General features: G+C 31.9%; 1 protein-coding gene across 2 annotated transcripts in view; it reads right to left on the minus strand.

Annotated features, from left to right (window-relative positions):
* The window catches only part of LOC112692811 (spectrin beta chain, non-erythrocytic 5), a 56,551-nt gene extending 36,975 nt beyond the window's left edge, over positions 1-19,576 (minus strand). Inside the window, exon 1 of one of the 2 annotated variants that reach the window (XM_025567603.1) lies at positions 19,027-19,576. The gene's annotated coding sequence lies outside the window, so the exon portion shown is untranslated. The remainder of the gene's footprint in view (positions 1-19,026) is intronic. The other variant, XM_025567605.1, reaches the window with a different exon arrangement.
* Between the last annotated feature and the right edge of the window lie 1,279 nt (positions 19,577-20,855).

The following is a 20,855-nucleotide window of genomic DNA, read 5'->3' on the forward strand; positions in this document are numbered from 1 at the left end:
ACTATTCGTGTTAATATATTAATATACAGTAATACACTTTACACTTACTAATTTAAACGAAAATAAAATAAAAACAATAAATTTATTGATTGCATGTAAAAATAAATAAATATTTAATAGTGTTAGTTAAATACTAAATATTTATATATGTGTATTAGTTTAACACTCATTAATTAACTATATACTTATTAAAATTTGATGACATTGCCCACAGTAAAATTAATGATTAAAATATTTATAAACATGATCATAATAAAGAGTTGATTACTATAATTAACAAATTAAATAGACGCAAACCGTACAATAATGATTTCAGGTTTAATGCGATTATGTTATTATTGAGATAACCCGTAATAATAATATAAACGATGTGATAACGTATTACACATAAGTACATAACATTTGTTTTGTTTTGATTTAATTCGATCAACGAGTGTATAATATTAGAGTATATTCTTTTATAAAATGTCCCGTCCTACAATCGGCTATAATATGAATTGATTAGGTATTTATTTTATTACAATATTACAATATTATGATTCAACTTGCATGTCAGGTATCTACTATCACACATAGTCTATTATAATTTATAGGAGTCACCTGAAAAGATGTGTGAGGGATCCTTGATTTAAATTACCTAATGTCACATTGGTTCTCATTTGTTGTTATGTTATTTTTATTGATTATAACTTAAAGGAGTCGGAGTCAGAGTATATTTCAGTAGATTTAACATCTGAGGGATTGACAAAATTATGTATACACTTAGTTTCAAATGAGAAATTTCGGCTCAAGCCAACTTTAAGCTATCGATGGTCTAGTCGTAATAAAATCAATACAAAAATTACATGAATGTTATATGGATTTAACTTTAACTGGCTGTTTATAATACAAAAGGTAGGAATTAATCAACGGGATCATTCAGTTACATACGAACAATAATTGAATCGGTGAATGGAAGAACAGTATTAGACCAAAATACGATATTGCATTTTTTTTATGAATCAACTCAACTAATTTAGATCTAAATATTGAGTGTAAGAACAGTACTAATCTAGCCTTTTTTCACTTGCATATTTATAATTTTGATGAACGGAAAAACAGTACTTGTCCTGAGTAATAATACTGTTTTTCCATTCAGCTGTTTTTATAAACACTCGTTTATTTATATTTTTATCGTTATTGTTGTGGTGTTAATACATTATTGATCTATTGCAATATTAACAATATTATTTAATGAGTACGTATTTTGTTTTGTTGTTGTTTGTAAGTTTTTGTATATTACTAAAATAAAAATGAGTGACTCAGTAATTACGTTTGATGAAGAAAATGAAACATCAAAGACAGGAAAGAAACGCAAAGTTAAAAATGGAAACGTCAAAAAATCGTGCGTTTTCTGTATCAGAATATACAATTTTTGTTTATGATTATGAAATGCCTGGATACATCACGACATTTGACTACATCGATGGATTATATTTTAGGACTTTTAAACTTGTGAAGAATCGAGTAGAGTAACAGCTACCCAGCGAAAAGGCTTACAAGAAACCCGTTTCTATAAATGAAAAAAAATTTTCAAGACATAAAAAAGTTGGAGAGATACATACCCTCAGAAGCAACTGATTTTTATCAATATATATATATATGTGTGGAAGACCATTAGCGTAGAAGAAAATTATTAAGTTTTTAATGTCTCACTTCTCTTTTTTTTTAATTTTAAAAAATATAAATTTTTTTTTGTGAAAATTTAACAAGCTAAGGTTATTAAAAATAAAGTTTAATTACATATTACACGTGTTTTACTCTAACTATCCATTGTATACTATTTTTAAAAAATTTTAAATATTAACAAAAAAGTAATTAAGAAGAAAAACAGTACTTGTCCAATAATTTTTTAAATCGTTTTAAAATAAACAAAACATTTTTTATAATAAATAATTTGTATTAAAAAGTCATTAAGAACTATATGAAAGTAGTCATAAGATTTCCTGACTTTTACAGTCTATATGTTACAGCATACAAAATTTTGAAACTTTGAACTTGATTATCTCAAATTGTATTCTTTGGACTAGTACCGACCGACCGACCGATTCAATTTATTTGACGGACTATACGAACCCGGGTATTCACTATTGGAAAAGAAGAACTAGCACGAAACGCGCGCTGGAGAGTTGCACACGAAATACATAATAAAACGCACGCACAATTTTCCCCTACCACGAAAAAGCGCCAAAGAAATCGTCATAAGGTCAAGGACGGGCGAACGCGTGTGTGAGTCGACGAACAATGTCCGATGCCACGATTTGGCGGTCGACTGTGGCGCGCGATTAACGACCATCGAGAGATTGCGATAACAAACGGCTCTTTTGGTTACGTTAAACCGACGGGAATCGGTAGGCCACTGGTACCGACCGCAAGGGTTAGGGTTTGTCGGTTTGCCGTGCGGACCGCACGGGGACCGACTCGTGAAACGTTCGAGATATTACAGCTGTTGTACGCCTACCATACCGGTTCAGCTCGGGTCCAATGCGCGATTACAAACTGATTGTATACATAAAAAAACACAAACAGTGATCGACTTGAATCGACCAGAGAGATTCTGATTTTAGATTGTTTCTATTTGATCAAATCTAACCCTGAGTTTTCTTAATCCTTCAACTGGACCGATGATCCATTTATAAGTAAAATCATACACAGCAATTTCATACAGATAATAATGATTATTTTATTGCGATTCGAGCATATTCTTCATGTTCACGACAAATGTCTATAAGTACTGGTTATGATAAAATATGTCGTCTCGATTTATAATGTACTAGAGTATTATATATGATCACTAAAAGTAAGAATTATAGGAAACTAAACCCAAAAAGCATAAAATTATGTTATCGCGTATTAAGCATGCATGTGTTAATTAGATATTATCTCTGAATCTTCCTTTATTTGTTTTGAACTTTCCTTTCACAATAGTTTTCATACAAGAAATACAGCAAAACTAGTCAAAAACTCTTATCAATAAAGAAACCCACATAATATAATTATGTCAAAATCGTCGAAAACAGAGTAGCTCCATTTTGGACTGAGACGAAGTTAATTATTATTAAAAGTGATAAAAACACATTTTTAGTTAAAAATACGTTTTGCAATTTAAATTAGTGAAACATAGGCCAAGAAAAAAAATTTCATGTTCTGTAAGTCAAAAAGTAATAGATTCCAAATACAACCCAAAAAGTGCTATGAGACATGAAAAATATAGGAAACTAACCCTTTTTTTCTTAAGCTAAAATAATGTTTTGCTCATTGCTCGTAGGAGTTTATTTGTTTTTTTCTTGTTAAATGCTTTAATATAAAATTTTAAAATCATCTATTATGCAATAAGAGTTACTGTGTTTTGGTGCATAACATAGCTTAACAGTAATAGATTTTTAAAATAAGTCCATTGCTTAGTTAATATGGCGAATATAATTTTATTTTACTTGTCGAATCTGCGCTTAAAGTTTAACTTAAACACATAGTTTATATACCACTAGTTTTATCAGTGTATGAGTAGAAAGATTGATATTTTCTGAAAACGTATTTTGTTATCTACTAAAAATGTCATGGTTTGGAGTTTTCAAAATCAGAGTTTGCACAAAAGCACAGCTTGATATGTAAATACTACTATAACATTATGTATAAGAATATTAAATAATTCAATACCATGCGCCATGTTTTGGGTCAGATCTATAAAAACAGTAAACTATATTGATCATTACGATTCATACAGAACAAAACATAAATTGGCTTTGTCTCATATGACAGTGTGAGCAGTGCCGCAACTACAGGGTGTGCAAGGTGTGCATTACACATCGGCCTCCAAATCATTATAAGCCCCACACGATGTATTATTATAGACATTTTAACTGAAGTAAATTGATAAATGTAAAAAACAGATTTATCATATTATTAAATATTTATAATCAAATAACATACTCAAGTACTAACTAGTTGCCAATGACCAATGATTGCATTGGTTATAAATACTATTTTATTACTAAAGTATTTATAATTCTATGGTAATATTAATTCTTAGAACAGAAATAGCAGAAAATAATGCAGGCCATTTAAAATTAAAGATCCACTAGACTACCTTCCATAATATAAACACCAATTAATATAGTTTAATTATAGTAGATAAATACATTTTTGAAAAAATACTTAAGATCCAAATTCAGATTTGCATACCAGCCTCATAGTGTGTAGTTGCGGCACTGAGTGTGACATATAACTATTTATACTTTTTAGTTTAGGTAGATTAATTGTTCTATTAGGTACCTATATTTTATTTTTTTAATTTATACATAGAAACCATTTTTTTTTTTTTTTGTTTCACTTAAACTTTATTTCTTTGAGAGGGAGGGGGCAAATATTTGCTCCAGGGCGGCATCGGCCCTTGATTCGGCACTGAGCGGGGGTAGAAACCGTTTCGTCGCAGTCGCACTGTACCGTCAGTACCAGATATAAGTCTAGTAAGAACAAGGTGCAACTATTTGCCAGAGGGCTCTTTGAACAACAGTATTGATGACATAATTAGTTAATATAGGAATTATTAGGAATTTTGATAAGCAAGAAGAAACGAGTACAGATTAAAAAATCTAATATTATATTAACTCAAAATGTTTAATCTCGAATCATAATTCAATACTTTATAGTGAAATATCATCAATATAATCGTATAAAATATTGTTTTATATCATTAGGAAAAGCAAGAACCTGCACCTGAGAAAAATCTCAGCCACGAAGTCTCGGTGCATTCGCGTCCATGTGCAACCGTTACGTCCTGACACTAAGCGTCATACGTTATTATTTTTGTACTACACGATTTTTTACGAAACTTCCGCGGAGGTTAGGAATCGTCACCGCACGCCCGACGGCTGCCAGATATAGTGTTCGCGACGCAAGACGTCATAATTATAAAGGGGGGGGGGAGGGGAGAAGAAATAATAATAATAATAATAATAAACCAAACGTCCTTGGACCTATCTGACAGTTGTGCGCGTGCGTGCGCGTATTTGTGGACAGGTATGAGCAATGAATAACTCTGCTGCTGCAGATAGTGGACGATATATAAAAGTGAACATAATAATAATAATAATAATACATAGCCGTGCAGACGAACGGCAGCAGCATTAATAACGTGGAAAAAACAACAGATGAGCGATCAGGTTTTTTTTCCTCCTCCTCCTCTTCATCGTTGTCGAAATAATATAATAATAAAAATAATAATAATAATAGTAAAATTAAAAAAAAAAAAGCGGTAATAATAATAAAATCGTAGCAGTGGCGCGCGCAGACGCGCACACATATTATAATTCCGTGGCCTCTGCTGCGATGACGATTTCAAGGTCGACCCACCGGCAGCAGACTCGTTACACCGCACTTCGCGGGGATTTCACCACAGGGTCCGGAGGCAGCGGCGTGTTACTACCGTACACGCACGTGTAACTTTATCGTATCCGAGACGGCTTCGCTCTTTTCCTAAACCGCCATCGTTTACGCGTGTGCGCCACGAGCGTTTGTGGAACCCAACCGACGGCTGGGTAGGGATAGGACGTGCAACGCGCCCGCGGGAGTCGACGCAACCGCCGCACATCTGCATTCCACGCGGACTCGGTCGCCCCAAAATTAAAATCGTATTTTACGCTGCACGCAGTGATCGTGTACCAATAATAATAATAATACCATTATTATGCGCGTATCGAACGCGTACGGTGAAGACGATTCCGCGATGTTGCCGTTGGCTAGCAAAAGTTAGTGGAATGAGAATTAATGTGCGGGGAAATGCGAACGAAACGTTTCGGTGTAGCTAGGACTACGGCTACGGACGCGACAGGAGAACACGAAGGGGATAATGTGTTCTAGGATTGGTTCCCAAAATTGTTTAAAATAAGAAGAAAAAAAAAAACCGATCGTGACTTCTTTGGTAGAGAGAGAGTTACATACTACATAGGTACACACATGTAGTGTACGCACACACACGCACACGCACACGTATGTACAGGTTCCATGACCCGAGTGTAGATTTTTTCTTACTCGTCAATACGACTATACACACACATACACACACCGTCGCCGATATCATATTATTATTTTTGTTGTCTCTGGGCCGGCGCGACCGCAACAACGGAGTCGTTTTTGCAAAATCCCACATCGTGTATCCTTATACGTATATAATAGAAGTTTACAGATTTACACCGTTATATTTCACGTGTAATATTATGCACCCGATCAAATCTCTTCAAGTTATCGTTGTGTATTAAGACGTTATCGACCAACACAATAGTTATTCCCGTAAGTTGTACTACGACCGATTACCAGGTAGGTACTATTTCAAAATTACAGAGACGACTGTTATATTTTATGATGAACTGGTTTTACAATGTGTTTGGTTTTCGGTTTACACCACCGTTTTGGATATTACATAAAAATTCAAGCCTAAAAACAAAAGTTAAAAACAAATACTTCCTATCTGTAAAAGTTTACGCGTCGACTGTTTTCTATACCTACCGTACATTTATACCTATCAAACGCTTTTTACTCGGGTTCATGTATTATTATGAAACGTTTTTTATACTTGAAATGAAAATAAGTATAGATTTTCAAAAAACTATATGTACTAATGTCAACGTATCTATAATATATTAGCTATATTATTGTAATGCTATCATGGCATTTACATATCGTATAAATAATCCTGATATACATTATAATAATACAAACAAAATCACTTAAAATACGAAATTCGATTCTTCTACACATAAATAAAATACACCAAGCAAATATATAAGGACGGTATTAGGATATAACCTGTTTTCAAATATAATGAAACTAATCCCCATCAGGTCGTTTTTTATCGTCTCCTGAGAGACATTTGTTTTACACAACGTTAGTCCGAACTCAACGTTTAAATAGTGTCCAAATCCCAACCCTAAGCCTATAAAAGGGTTTCTATTTTAATACGTTTTATTCCGTAGGTATCAAAATAACTGTTAAAAACGTCAACTTCTGTGTGCTAAGTAAATATTTTATTGAACCCAAATTCATATGTTTTTATTGCTAAAAAAGAATATGTGACCTTTTAAATCTCTCCAAGAGAATATTAAAATATATACATTAAACAGTTGTTTATGCTTCGCGGTATTATTAAACATTTTGGCTGGATGACCTTGTATTGGTGATCCTAGTCGTAGAAGCTGCTGAATTACACATTTTGAGAAATATTCTTTTGACGTTTAACCCTTGCATAGTACGCATTTTTTAACAGGTATTTATAGTGTTATCTATACAGGAGTTTGGACATTATATTATATTACACATGATATAATACAATCAGATATCTAGATAACCTGACTATATTTTAATTATAGTATAATAATTATGTATAGATTTAAGTTTTTAAGTGACGAACAATTTTGAGTAGTATTCATTGCCTTATGATTTTGACGTATGGAAATTAAATGTGGACCATACGCGCAATTACTTATAGTCAGTATCATTATTTTACCCGAAGAAGTTACATTATAAGATTTAGCTTTTCGATTTGCTAACAATATGCGTAATTCAAAAATTGAAGGTTCACAATCGTAATTATTGATTACAATTGGGCGAGCAATAATTGGCTTTGCTACTTGTATACATCCGGTGGATTTTGAATCAAGACAGCCAATCGTCGTTGTACCAAAAAAATTAGACTTACACTATTGAAACTTACTTATTTATCGAGATAAAACAACGAAACATATATATTCGAAACTAGAGCACATATCCAATATTTCGATCAGTGTCGTGATATAATTACACGAGTCTCGCAATTGGTTTTATTTAAAAACGGAAAGATCGATGCTTGTATCACATGGGGATTAAAACACAGCTGTATACGGTGTGTATATATGGATATATATTATGTTATATGAATTATCGAAATCGTATCAAATGCAATTAATAATATTGGAGCTGATTAAATAAAGGTCGTGTTCGTCCAATTAAATTCGATGATATATCAGAATAGGATCTGCGCTGCAATATTAATAAATTTTCGATTTCATACTTAGCTCGTGTTATGGGATATTGGGGCAACGGATATATTTCAAATTGAGTTCTGATACAATAGCTTGTTTCTAAGGATTAAGGTATCTGATAACAAGGCACACATTACACCTGCGGTATTCCGTGTGTTCCCGAAATTATACATACACGTCAGCTTAAATGGTACTGATTATGCGCATACGATACGTGTGTCCTCTTGTCTTGTATTGCAAATCTATCATTACGGTACTTAGTGTACTACGAACTATATGTATACATCATTTAATGTGTTTATAAATATAGTAGTTTTGTCGAAACTGCATATTATTATAATCCAAAACGAGTTTCGGATATGCGAATTCTGACCATGTCGGGCGAAAACGAAACATTCAAGAATTTTACCATAATCCGGAAAGGAACATAATATTTTAACATCACATTTTAATGACGAGCTTTAGTGTTGACAAAAAAAAAAAAAAGTGTACAGTCCCTAAGAAAAAAAAAACGCGCAGAATATAATCTTATTTAATAAATATATGCAACAGAATACAATGAAATTCGACTTTTTGAGTGTAAATTGCATATTTTCATAATAATGCTTGTATTTATAATGTGTGCACACTGTATTATATATATAAAGAAACTATATACGGTAGTTTAATTGATAATCAATTTATTTCAAATCACATTTTGAAATAAATCCACGCAAAACATAACAAATTAGCCTTGAGTCAAAATACATTGTCACTATTTCATCAATTAATAAAATAAACAAGGCAAAAACGAAATTGTATTATTTAAATTTTCAACATTCTCTTATTATGTATATTATATATTTATATGATTAAAGGAATATTGAAAATGTCCTTTGTACTTTCAATATTTATTACTTAAGCTCCATATTAGTTATTTATTTTAAATGCATCATCATTTTTATTATTATTAATATTATTATTTACATTATTTATATTACATAATTTTTTAATTATTTGACGGGTTTTATTTCTTTTAAATACGCCCCGATGAATTGTTTAACCTTAACTATATTTGTAATATTATTATTATTTTTTAAATATCTAAATTAAACCTATTATTTTGTTATATTATAATTATTATACCGTAATTATGTAGAGACAAATGTATATACACATTAGTAGATCTAGATAGTAATCTAGCTAGAAGTCTTAAATTAATAAACTATATAAAAAAAATATCTTCTAAACATTAATAAGCAAGCACCAATTTAATAAACATGAATTTTAATTTTTAATTGACATTTTACTAACGAAATTGGTTGAAGTTTAATCAAATAAAATATTACAAGGTTTAGAATTCTACAAGTAAAAGAACAGTGCTAATTTATTCATTTTTGAAAAATAATTACGACTCATAAATATTTCTTAAGTGATACTTGGTGATACACTTTAATTAATATCATTTAAATTAGGCATTGTTCTAAAAAATGTAAGATTAATTTTTAAAATAAGTGCAAGTGTTGGAATATATTAAAGTATTAAATTAAAAAATACAAAATTACACTTTCCATAAATGCATTAACTAATTACTATCAAATATGTTAAGTATTGACACTTTCAGACATTATAAAATGAATAATTTTTTACAGAGTATTTAAAAGTTTTTTATTATTACTATAAAAATTTAATTTAACGAAATGTGTAATTTTTTCTTCGTGTTACACTGTACAATATTATTAAAATTTTAATTATTTGTTAATATAAAAAAGAAAAATGTATAAAACATATAGCTGTATGTTATATTTACAATATGCAAAGATTATAATTGGCTTATAAATTTCTCATTGAATTACATTGTATATGTAATCTTATATTATACAACATACCAAATTAAAATAATTTTAAAACTAATATGCTAAACGTATTTAAATATAAAATTGTATTTATATTAGTTATAATTATTATAATAATTATTAGTATATAGTATAAAAAAGTAAAGTAATATTTTTAAAATTGGTTGTAGGTACAAAAAAATATGTTAATATCTTTATAAAGAAAACAATTATCAAATTTTCAAAATTTTATGTCATCGAATTGACAATAATAGTTTTAGACTTCTCTTTTATGAAAATCAGATAATAAATACAATGAATTATTCAATAATTTGATTATTAATATTAGGTGCCTATCTATAAAATGTAAAATTTAATAAGAAATCTATATAGATAAACAAATATATTACATTACAAACAGTAATATTTACCATAATTTTAATAGAACTCAAAATTCGAGTAACTTTTTCTACACATTTCCTTTTAGAATGGTTTCCACTTGGATTTACTGCAAAAAACTTACAATTTTAGTATTCACTAGGAATAAAAACACTACAATCACTTTAATACCTAACTCTAAGTGATTTTGAGTTTAAATATTATTTTAATATAAAATTTCTTTACTCTATCAACAAGAGCTTCAACCATATAAAAGTAATCATTTACTTAATATTATAATAGTATAAAACGTTTCATAAATAAAACCAGATTACCGTAAACCTAAGCTAAAGCCATTTAATTCTCCAAAAACTTTTGCAACGTAAATAGTTAAGTTTAAGTATAATGTTAATAGTAACCTAATAGCATTAATATTGTTTTATAAGAAAATTAATTTAAAACTATAACATTGGTATTGGGGTTAGGCAAAAAAAAATAAAAAAACAATTAAGAACTACCGATAAATTGATAAATTATTTCCTAATTTGAATAAGTACACAATAAAAAACAAAAAGTATTGTTATTTTTATAACATTATAAGGATCCTGATTTAATTTTAGGATCCCAATGCATTTTAAATGTAATACATCCAAAATTGATATCTCCGAAAAAACATTATGCATTACATTGAAAATTTTTTTTATAATTATGGTTTTACACACAAATAAGCGCCCAAATGATGCACCCGAACACACGCGATAAATTTTATCGCATACATAAATATAAGATTTTTTTTCATGCTAAGAAATCTATTATATTCAACGTTAATGTGTTATAAAAATTGTTCCTATTACACAATTCTAATACAAAAACATCCTCGTTTCACTAAGAATCTAAAATTCACGATAATCTGAAATTGCAAATTGAATAAAAATGTAATTATTGTAATGTCGCAACTGATAACTAAAAAATACAAAAAAATTAAAAACAAATGAGGTATTTACAACTGATAGACTCAAATAATCAGCTTAACCCTTTTTTTATTTAGTTTTTATGCGACAATTCTATTAACGTGAATTATAAAAATATAATAACACATCGATGTTTATCAAAACATGTTTATTATATTTCTCGGACTTCAATTGTTGATGTGCATAATATTAATTTAAATAGATTGTCATGCACATAGCTGAACATTTTAATCAGTAAAATATCCAATCCATTTAAAGTTCATATTTTGTTACGTAAAAAGTTATATGCACACACAATTTCTTATTTTATCTTCTAACGTTATTATGCATTATTGTTACGAGTAAAATTCTAATAGCTTTTTTTTTTTAATGTTGAGCTATTGATCATATTATTGAAACGAATACTGCAGGTACGAATAATTATATAATAACAAAAAAAGTTTGAATTTTTATCAAATGAATTATTCTCGTTCAGCTGTTCAAACCGAATATTTAAATATAAATCATCATCAAACAAATACATTTTCACTTTACATACAATCAAAACTAAAATAAAGCATTTCATGACAAGTTAAGTTTTTAATCCCTACAGAATATTGCTTAAATTTTTACAAAATTATCAATGAAACAGGTTTTTTAAATTAAATTTTTTAAAATTTGTATAATAATAATGTATGTAAATAGTATACAAACATAGATAGATAATAGGTATATTTTTTATGTAAAAAATACGTACAACATCGAAATTGTATATAATTTTATATTATGCGTATAATTTTACGATGATATAAATATTATTTATGAACATTTTATTATTTTGCGTACAATGTACCAACATTATTATTCGAAGTGTATGTTCTTTATAAATTGGCCCTTTAAAAAAAATTTAATTTATTTATATATAATGTTAATTCAGCGTAGATTTAATTTTACACGTGTAGATTTTAACGATAGAATTATACACACATACACTCCCAATTCTACGTGTGGACTGGCGTATCCTACACATTTATAGAATTATTTAATCAGCCGATTTTACTGTTAGTTCATAATATAACTTAAGTATTTACCTAACTATAAGCGAAACAAACATTTTAAATGAAAAGTTTGAATCGTATAATATTCATAAATGCTATAAACATATATAACATATTAAAATTAAGTTTATTGACATATCACTTTAATATGGAATTTTAAACAAAGCGAAGGTCATACTGCAAAGCAAGTAGAAAGTGTATGTTGTGAGAATATTTGACATAATTTTATACTTATATACTGAATATTAAAATACAAGTATGTATACAATATATATATTATTTATTTAAGTTTAAAATCAAAGAGTTGAGTTTCGTAAAATAAAATTTCTAGCAAGGTAACTAATAATTATAAAATATGACATGTAGTATGTGTCGTGCGAATAAAAAACGTGTAACACGATAGATATTATAATATAATGAATGCATTTCGTTTGTTTACTTTATCGTTCTGCTTACGAATCGGTTCAATTTTATATAAAACAGTCAAAGCAAAGAGAAATTCAAAGTATGCCCTGAGATTGAACCTTCTTTTGACTGTTTTTATCTCTTAGACCCTGCACAGTTAATTAATATTCATAACTGAATACTATCCAGAAACTATAGCAGTTTTGGTTCATTAAAATTGCTTTCCAGTCGAACGATGACAAAAAATACTTTTGAAAATTAATCTTGTTTTTTAACTTTTCGAAAGTTTTATTATTATTTTTAGCTTTGTCGAATTTGTTAACTATAAACATTATAAATAAGCACAAAAAGACCATTGAAGAAATTTATTATTATATTTTAATTGGTAATATAATTCGTTTGGTCAATAATACTGGGAATAAAATCAATTGAATACTGACTACAAAATCATGTACACATTATGTTGTTACATTATAATATACCATAAACGCGTCTTACCCTTAAAAGCTATGAAATATGCGTACAAAAATCAATGATTCTATGGTCAATTTTTCAACGTGATTTATATAATTTATAAAGTCAAATGATTTATTGCAAATATAAAAGCGCAGTTATTTACGTTCGACGTCAGTGCAAGACGAACGTATGTTATTACGTCCGCGCTTTCTCTGCATGTGAAAATGTCACAACCGATACACGCGAAAAATCACGTTACAAATGAAATCGTTTTGCACATTGGTTGTATGCGCATGCGCGAATATATATATATATATATATATATATATATAAAATACTTACATAGATAAAATCACGTATTACTGTGTTAGTTGCGCACCGACAACGATCGGAGATTTCCAGCGACCTATCAAAATCAATAAAAAAAAATCTCTTCTAGGCTTCGTTTTCAATTAAAATCAATTGTTACATTTAAAAATTCAATCTTCTGGTCGGATTATATTATACTCACTGTTTAGAAACAATGTGAATACCATATCTATAAGTTATAAAATTATATTTGAATAACACTTGGGTGTAACCGAATAATTGTACGCGCAGCTTGATTCGTTTGATATGTTCGTATCTACTACCTTTTTATGTATATATATATATATTATTTGTTGTTGTTCAGATTCAAGTTATGTGTAATTATTACCAACATCGGTGTTGTGAAACAATAAGTTATATTATCATTTGGATTTTGTTCTATTTTTTTTTTCAGGTAGAAATATAGAAATTATTAAATACAGATATACTAATATTAATAACGAATATATAATCAGGCATCTTGAATCGTCAAACGTTTTCTGAGTTAAAAGGTTAATTAACTTATGAACGGAAAAAAAAAAAAGAAAAAAGTGGTTTCTGAAAAATAATACAACTAATATTATACATGTAATATTATATTATAATATTTACATGTATTATGAAGTACACATATCTATTGCATATTTGATATATATTTTAGTTGAAATTTGAAAATGTTTAATAGCTGAATATTTGGAATTAATCGATATAAACGATTTTATAAAACTTTCGTCAATATTAGCACTATCAAATTTGTAATACTTGAATACAAATCATACGATAATATTATTTCACAGTTTTTATTATAGTAATAAAGTTAATTTATAAGTGTCCTCCCACAATATGCCTTAAACAGTATAGAATAGAATTTTAAAATAGAGATACCAAAGTACTATTATACAAACACGAAAGTATATTTTATTTTGTCATTAGACAAGATTAAAGTTTTAAAAGCAACGATTTGTCATAAAATCTCTTTTTTTTGTTTTCACAAGAGAATGAATAATTTTGGATTGGATGAATTAGAGGAAAAGTTTAAACTTTATGATTAGACTTTAAAATGATTAAGCACTGTTTAAGATTTTGAGTGAAACAAGGAATGTATTTATATATATATATATATATATAAATTACAATGATAAACACAACATTGAAACACAAATAATAAGTATTTATTTTTAAAATAATGTTCTATCTTTTCAAAAATCTATTTAAGTAATAATATTTATCAGACAATTAATTAAAATTTAAAAACTGTAGATGTTAAATATAAACCGAATATTTAATTCAAGTACGAGACGTGTAAGTTATATACTCGTAAGTACACTTGTACAAATAAACGTTATTAATTACTGAATATTTTCTGAGTATTATTATCATCTTAAAGAGGAAATCGCTATATTTGGTGCAGTACACATGATTATAATAAAAATGTTTAAAATATGAATTGATGAATAGTTAAATAAATACATGAATGTGATGCATACATCGTGTAGGACGAACTTAAATTTTATTTATCGCCATGTATGATGATACTTCATCGTTATTCATAGAGGTGGAAGGATTTCTGTATATATTTGTGTGTTATCGCAGAGTATTAACGTAAGTAATTGTACCCGCAGATAATATCTGCAATTTTTAAATAATTTGATGTGTAATTTTTTTAATTTAAAATGAATAATAATCAATTACCTTATTTTAGTACGATATACAAATATAATTACTAAAAACAGTAGTTTTATATTAAAATTTTTCTGAAAATCAAAGTTTAATTTTTCTTCAGAGTGCAAAAGAAATATTCTACAGTTGCAATGATAAACATTAGAAGTAGAAGTATGGACACTGATTTTATTTTCTCCCATAGATTATATGAGAAATCAGAGATTTAAGTATATATTTATTAATTTAATTTTTAATAACCTACAAGGTTAGATTACTGATAAACATAATCAATGATGCCATGATGATATTACTAAATTGAAATCGACTGTTCGTCGTGCGTAATGTGGGGATTTAATTTACATAATTTCATTCGAAGCTATTTAAGAGAGCCCATAAGTAGAAAATCCTTAACCGATAAAAACTGTCAATTTTTTTATTATTCGTCATTGCAGGACTCAGTCAGGTAAATGTCAGGCGACGTAAGGGATCGTATTCAATCAAAGTGACTGTTCGCATGCTGCCTTTAACGAGCGTGGTCAATGACCACCGACACTGGTGACATTTTGTTTCGATAGAGATGTATACATCTGTATGTAGGTCTTCTGGTCTAGCGACCCATTATACAAGCTTCGTTATCATTATTTTTAATTTCTCAAACGACATTTAAACATCCCACAGAAACCATTTGGAGTATTAAACGGACACGCGCAGTTAGACCCTTTCAGAATCGTTAATTACCGTTATGGACCTATACACATACACTACGTACATAAAATATACACACGTGCGTACAGTACATACGTATATGTATACGCGTGAGTGCTTAATGATTTTATTCTCGAATGTACAATAAATAATAATACATTTTCGAACCGCTGCGGATCTAATGATGTATAATATTTTTTATACAACTGATGGGAAATTATTATTCGCATGATGTTAATAAAATACACCTGCGGAGCAACCATATTTTTTTGCGCAGGTTTTAAAACACGAGGGCTACTACGAAAAAAAAAATACTAGTTGCTTACAAACGACTCGATTGTCTACTACATGCCGTTATCTCGCATGGTCGAGTTTAAACGAGATTAAAATTCGAAATTGTGAAAAGCCGCGAGCCGCAGTAGCGAAAGGGATTTTACGTCGAGAGTTCGTTAACAGAACGTATGGTTGTTATAATTTTATTTGATTTATGTACGGCGAACTGCACTAGGCCGAAATTCAACTTTGTTGTTTTTTTTCCTTTCAAAATCAGCCGTCCACCAATCATACAAGGTTGACCGTTGACGACTGCGGCGGCGTGCAGCAATGCGGTCGTAATCGTAAACGGGTTTTGTTTTCGTGGCTGACAAATGCATTTTTGCGCGGTATAAACCAGAGTACAAACGATATATGTATATATATATGTATATATGCATGTATACGTAGGTATATTGTGTATTGTACATTTACGATACAAAAACAAAATAAAATGTCAATGATACGCGGAGACGGTTTCGTTCCCGTGTATATTATAAGTCAAATTAATCGGTTTCGTGTCGGATAAGTCAGCGATAGAACTTGTTAATAAGGATATTACGTATGTATAATTTGTACCCTGGCAGTGGAGATAAGTTACCGCATGTGTAACACGCAGATCGAATAAGTTTACCGGTAGACGTGTTTTATGTATATGCAGTTTAGTCATTGCGTATTGTATACAAACGTTATTTTACGATGACCATAAACAAGAAGTTTAAAAACACGACGACGACGAAGGATTACGTTTTAAACAATAACGAACAAGGCGCAGGGATTGTAATCGGCATTACACATCGTTTACCTAAAGCTGTACGCGAGTATACAAGTGATACCATTGTTTGTGTATGCCTACATTGAATCTACTCCTCGAGCCCATTTCATTGTTGCTTGACACCGCGCCGTAGAATTCCGTATACTTATTGTAGGCCAGAGTTCACGGGGATAATAACCATACGGTCGTGTAAACATATTTGACATGACAAATGATGTTGAGTGCATTATATAATATGCGATCGAAACGAAAGAATTCCATGATATATATTCGACTCATTCCGTGTTTATTTGCGTACAACGATATTGCATCGTCGAGACGAGGCGCACAAATCGAACGATAATTTCATTAATTTAATTTTGAAAACGATATATTCACTAGTTTGTCGACGCTAGTTTTAACACGCGTTAAAATGATTCCCTAAGGTACAAAGCGGCACATTTCGATAACGTTCGTTATTCCATTTGATTCCGCGCGTGCACGTGCAAGTGATCTACGCAGGAGTTCTATCTAGAGTTTTAATCCTCCTTCGAAATGGTTTCTTCCAAATTTTTGCGTCAATCATTTTTCGGATGATTTTTACATCAATCTCTAACACAGTGAAAACCCAAACCAAACTGACGTCCTATGCACGGTACTGCAGCAGTGTGCGCACGCATATGAGTTCGGGAGTTACGAATTCACGAATAGGTATAATTACGTCGGTGCAAATATCAAGGTACCCGAACCATGTTTCCTGTTAATTGTTCGTCGTCCAATACGTGATATTTAGCGATGAAAATTGTCTTTGCATTGTGGTACTTATGATCAATATGATTACCTCGAACACGTATTGTGTATGAAAAAAAAAAATCACCTAAACATTTCTTGCGCGCGCATATTCCGAGTGTCATTGCGACCACCCTAAGGCCAACTCTTATCGTTCGGATCCGACTGCTGCGTTCCGTTCGAAACGATTTCAATGACACACTGGCTATGCACTGTGTAATGTTATTATCCTCGCAAACATTACAATATGCGAAAACCGCGTTCGCATATTGTAACGTACACAGAGGCCGAACGAAGTTATTCGAAACGCGCGTGGTTTTGCCGCAGAAATATAATTGGGTAAACGCTGTTCGTTATGTGCGCGTGTACTGGCCGACCCCAGCACATAAACAGTCGTTCTTTTCATACGCCTCGTTCCATAACCGACCACGTAACGTAATAGCGTATAATAACGCCGGCCTGGCACAGTTTTGCCCGAAGACTTTCTACGGATTCGTTAGTACGGGTCGGTGTGCTCATGTTGTACATGCGTACACGTAGAGTACGCATTTTCTTCGACACGGTTTTTTTGTTATTTTTCTCCCGTTTATTCCACCGCACATCCTACGGCAGACGAACCGAACGCGTGATTTATTACGCCACACTTGCGCGTTTAATATTACAAGTAACGTATAATTTATCGACGGGCGCGGGTGTGTTTACATATTATTTTATGTGCTACGTCGATGTAGGTGCACGATCCGCAAGGGATATGATTACGACGTGAACGTCCGGAGAGTTCAACGGGTCGACATCTGCGGTGGACAGAGTATACTAAACACATTACATAACATAATACCTATGTGGTGCTACAGTGTTCTGCTACAACGAAATCCGACGGTTGGCCAATGGACGATAGTAGGTTTATCGCAATTAATCCAAACCATAAGATTATTTCCTTGGTCGTTGATCACCGATATATAGTTAAGGTCGAGTCGGAACGATCGCTCGGGTACCTAAATCGTATAGCGACTGGCTTAACACCGAGTATCGAGCATATCGAGGTCAAAGGGTCAACAGGGGTTGTGTATGCCTAGGTGGCCATGGCGGCGTAAACATTTTATTTCACGGGGCAAAGATCCAAGCTAACAGTCGACCACTATCGCTCGGCGCGTTGCAATTCACAAGACCGCCACGGTATATCGTTACTTCGCTATCCGTAGGGCCGGACGAACCCCGTGCAGTCGAGACCCGAAGGGGAGAGCTACCACCCTAATGAGTACTAACTTCATCGCGCCACCACTGTTAGTAGGTAAACATTTAAAGGGAGGCGATGAGCAGCATTACGTATGATCAACGTACCTCTGACTAGGCGAAAATTATCCCTTCGCCTTTGGATTTTGTTTTTTAAGTGGCGCGTCCGGTCCTCTATCGACAACGGAAAGAGGGTACGGTGACGGCGGCACTAGACGATTCACCAGCGGGAAATCACTAGCGGCGCACGACTAACATGGCGTTGTTATCGAACCGCGGTGGAGCGGCGAACGCGTCGTAACCGGCACACCCGCGCACATTCGCACGACTGTTATTCTCACGGCGACACCGATTTGGCGAGCGAACACGACGACGAGGAGAGACGAGTCGGCGCGAGAGAACGGGTCGTGATATAAAACGATTTCGCACCCCGGCGGTATACGGGCGATAACGACGCGATGGCGCGAAGTGATAATGGACGAAAAGAGGGTAAAACTTGTAAGCAACGGAGAGATAAAGAGAGGGAACGGGATAAGGAAAAAGCGAGCGAGCGTTAACGCGCGGTAAACGCGGCGACCACCAATTGCAGCGGCTTGCAGCGCACACAGGAACTAACTGGCCGATCGGCGGCGGTCACGAAATACGGCACAAGACCGCGTCGCGCGCACGCACGCGCACGAACCTGTTGATCATCTTGAATCGGTTGCATTCTTAACACTCCGCCACCACCGCCACCAACACCACCGTAGCCACCGCCACCGCATTCCATTCGTTGTTATCAGCCGACGCCGCCTCGCCCGGCCGGGTGTAACAAAACTAACGCCCCACCGCTCGGCGACCAAACACCACGGAGTATATGAAACGAACGGTACGCCGTGCAACCGGGTTCCTCGATCGCGCCGCAGACCGGTTCGTCGAAATCTCCAAGCGTCCGCTACATCAACACCGCGATCTCGAGTCGATCGTTAACGACCGACCGATAATCCTGGAAAATCGAAGACAACACCACCTCGATGGTCTACGATCTACGACCGCTCTCGGGATACTACTACACATGTAATGTAGGTCTTAAAGCGGCAATGATTCGCAGAGGGAATGGTCAACTTCGAAGGTGGGTGGAGATGATTTTTTTTATTATTATTTATAAGGGTAGCGTGAAATAAACAATGAGAAATATTGATCTTGACTAATATTTCACCACGATGATCATAATGTTTTCTAGAAGGAACAAAAAGATAATTGATAGACATTCGTTTCGTGAAAACAATATTTTAATGATTTTCTTCATAATCTGCTTTAAAATAAAATAGAAAACAGAAAATATACGCGGTGTTGTGTACTGAAAAAAATATACGTGCGCATTAAATGTCCGGCATATTAGGCCAAGAATATTTTAAACTATATACGTACTCTGACGCAGCCTGCACACCCTGGCCTTCCCCAAATTAAGCCCCATGTAATATGAAGGCTGCCTGCACGACTATGAATATATTAAAAATAGCAATCTGAGAACACTTACAATTGTTAAATATTTTATTACTATAATCAGTTTAGCCATTCAGTTACCTACGATGCTTGGAATGTTAGAAGTTTCTTTTATCAAATCAAAATATCATTTATTTAAGCACGTTTATTACGTATTTTGTTTGAATATTATATTCCGTAGGCGATGAGGTTGATACAAATATTAAAACATGAAATTATCGATGGTAAAGTGTTGGTTATCCTATCCTTTTAACAAAATATATATTTATTCATTTATTTTTTATTTTTGTATAACTGCAACAGTTTAGAAACCACACGCTTTAACAAACTAAAAAAAATACAGACATAACGCTGCTGAGATAAAAACGTTTATAATCTAAGGAAGTGCTCAGAAAATATTGAAATAATCTTAATATATACCTATATATACTTCGGCTACAATTATATCTATG

This window comes from Sipha flava, unplaced genomic scaffold (assembly GCF_003268045.1).
Source record: "Sipha flava isolate LNK unplaced genomic scaffold, YSA_version1 76_pilon_pilon, whole genome shotgun sequence".
NCBI classification, from domain to species: Eukaryota; Metazoa; Arthropoda; class Insecta; order Hemiptera; family Aphididae; genus Sipha; species Sipha flava.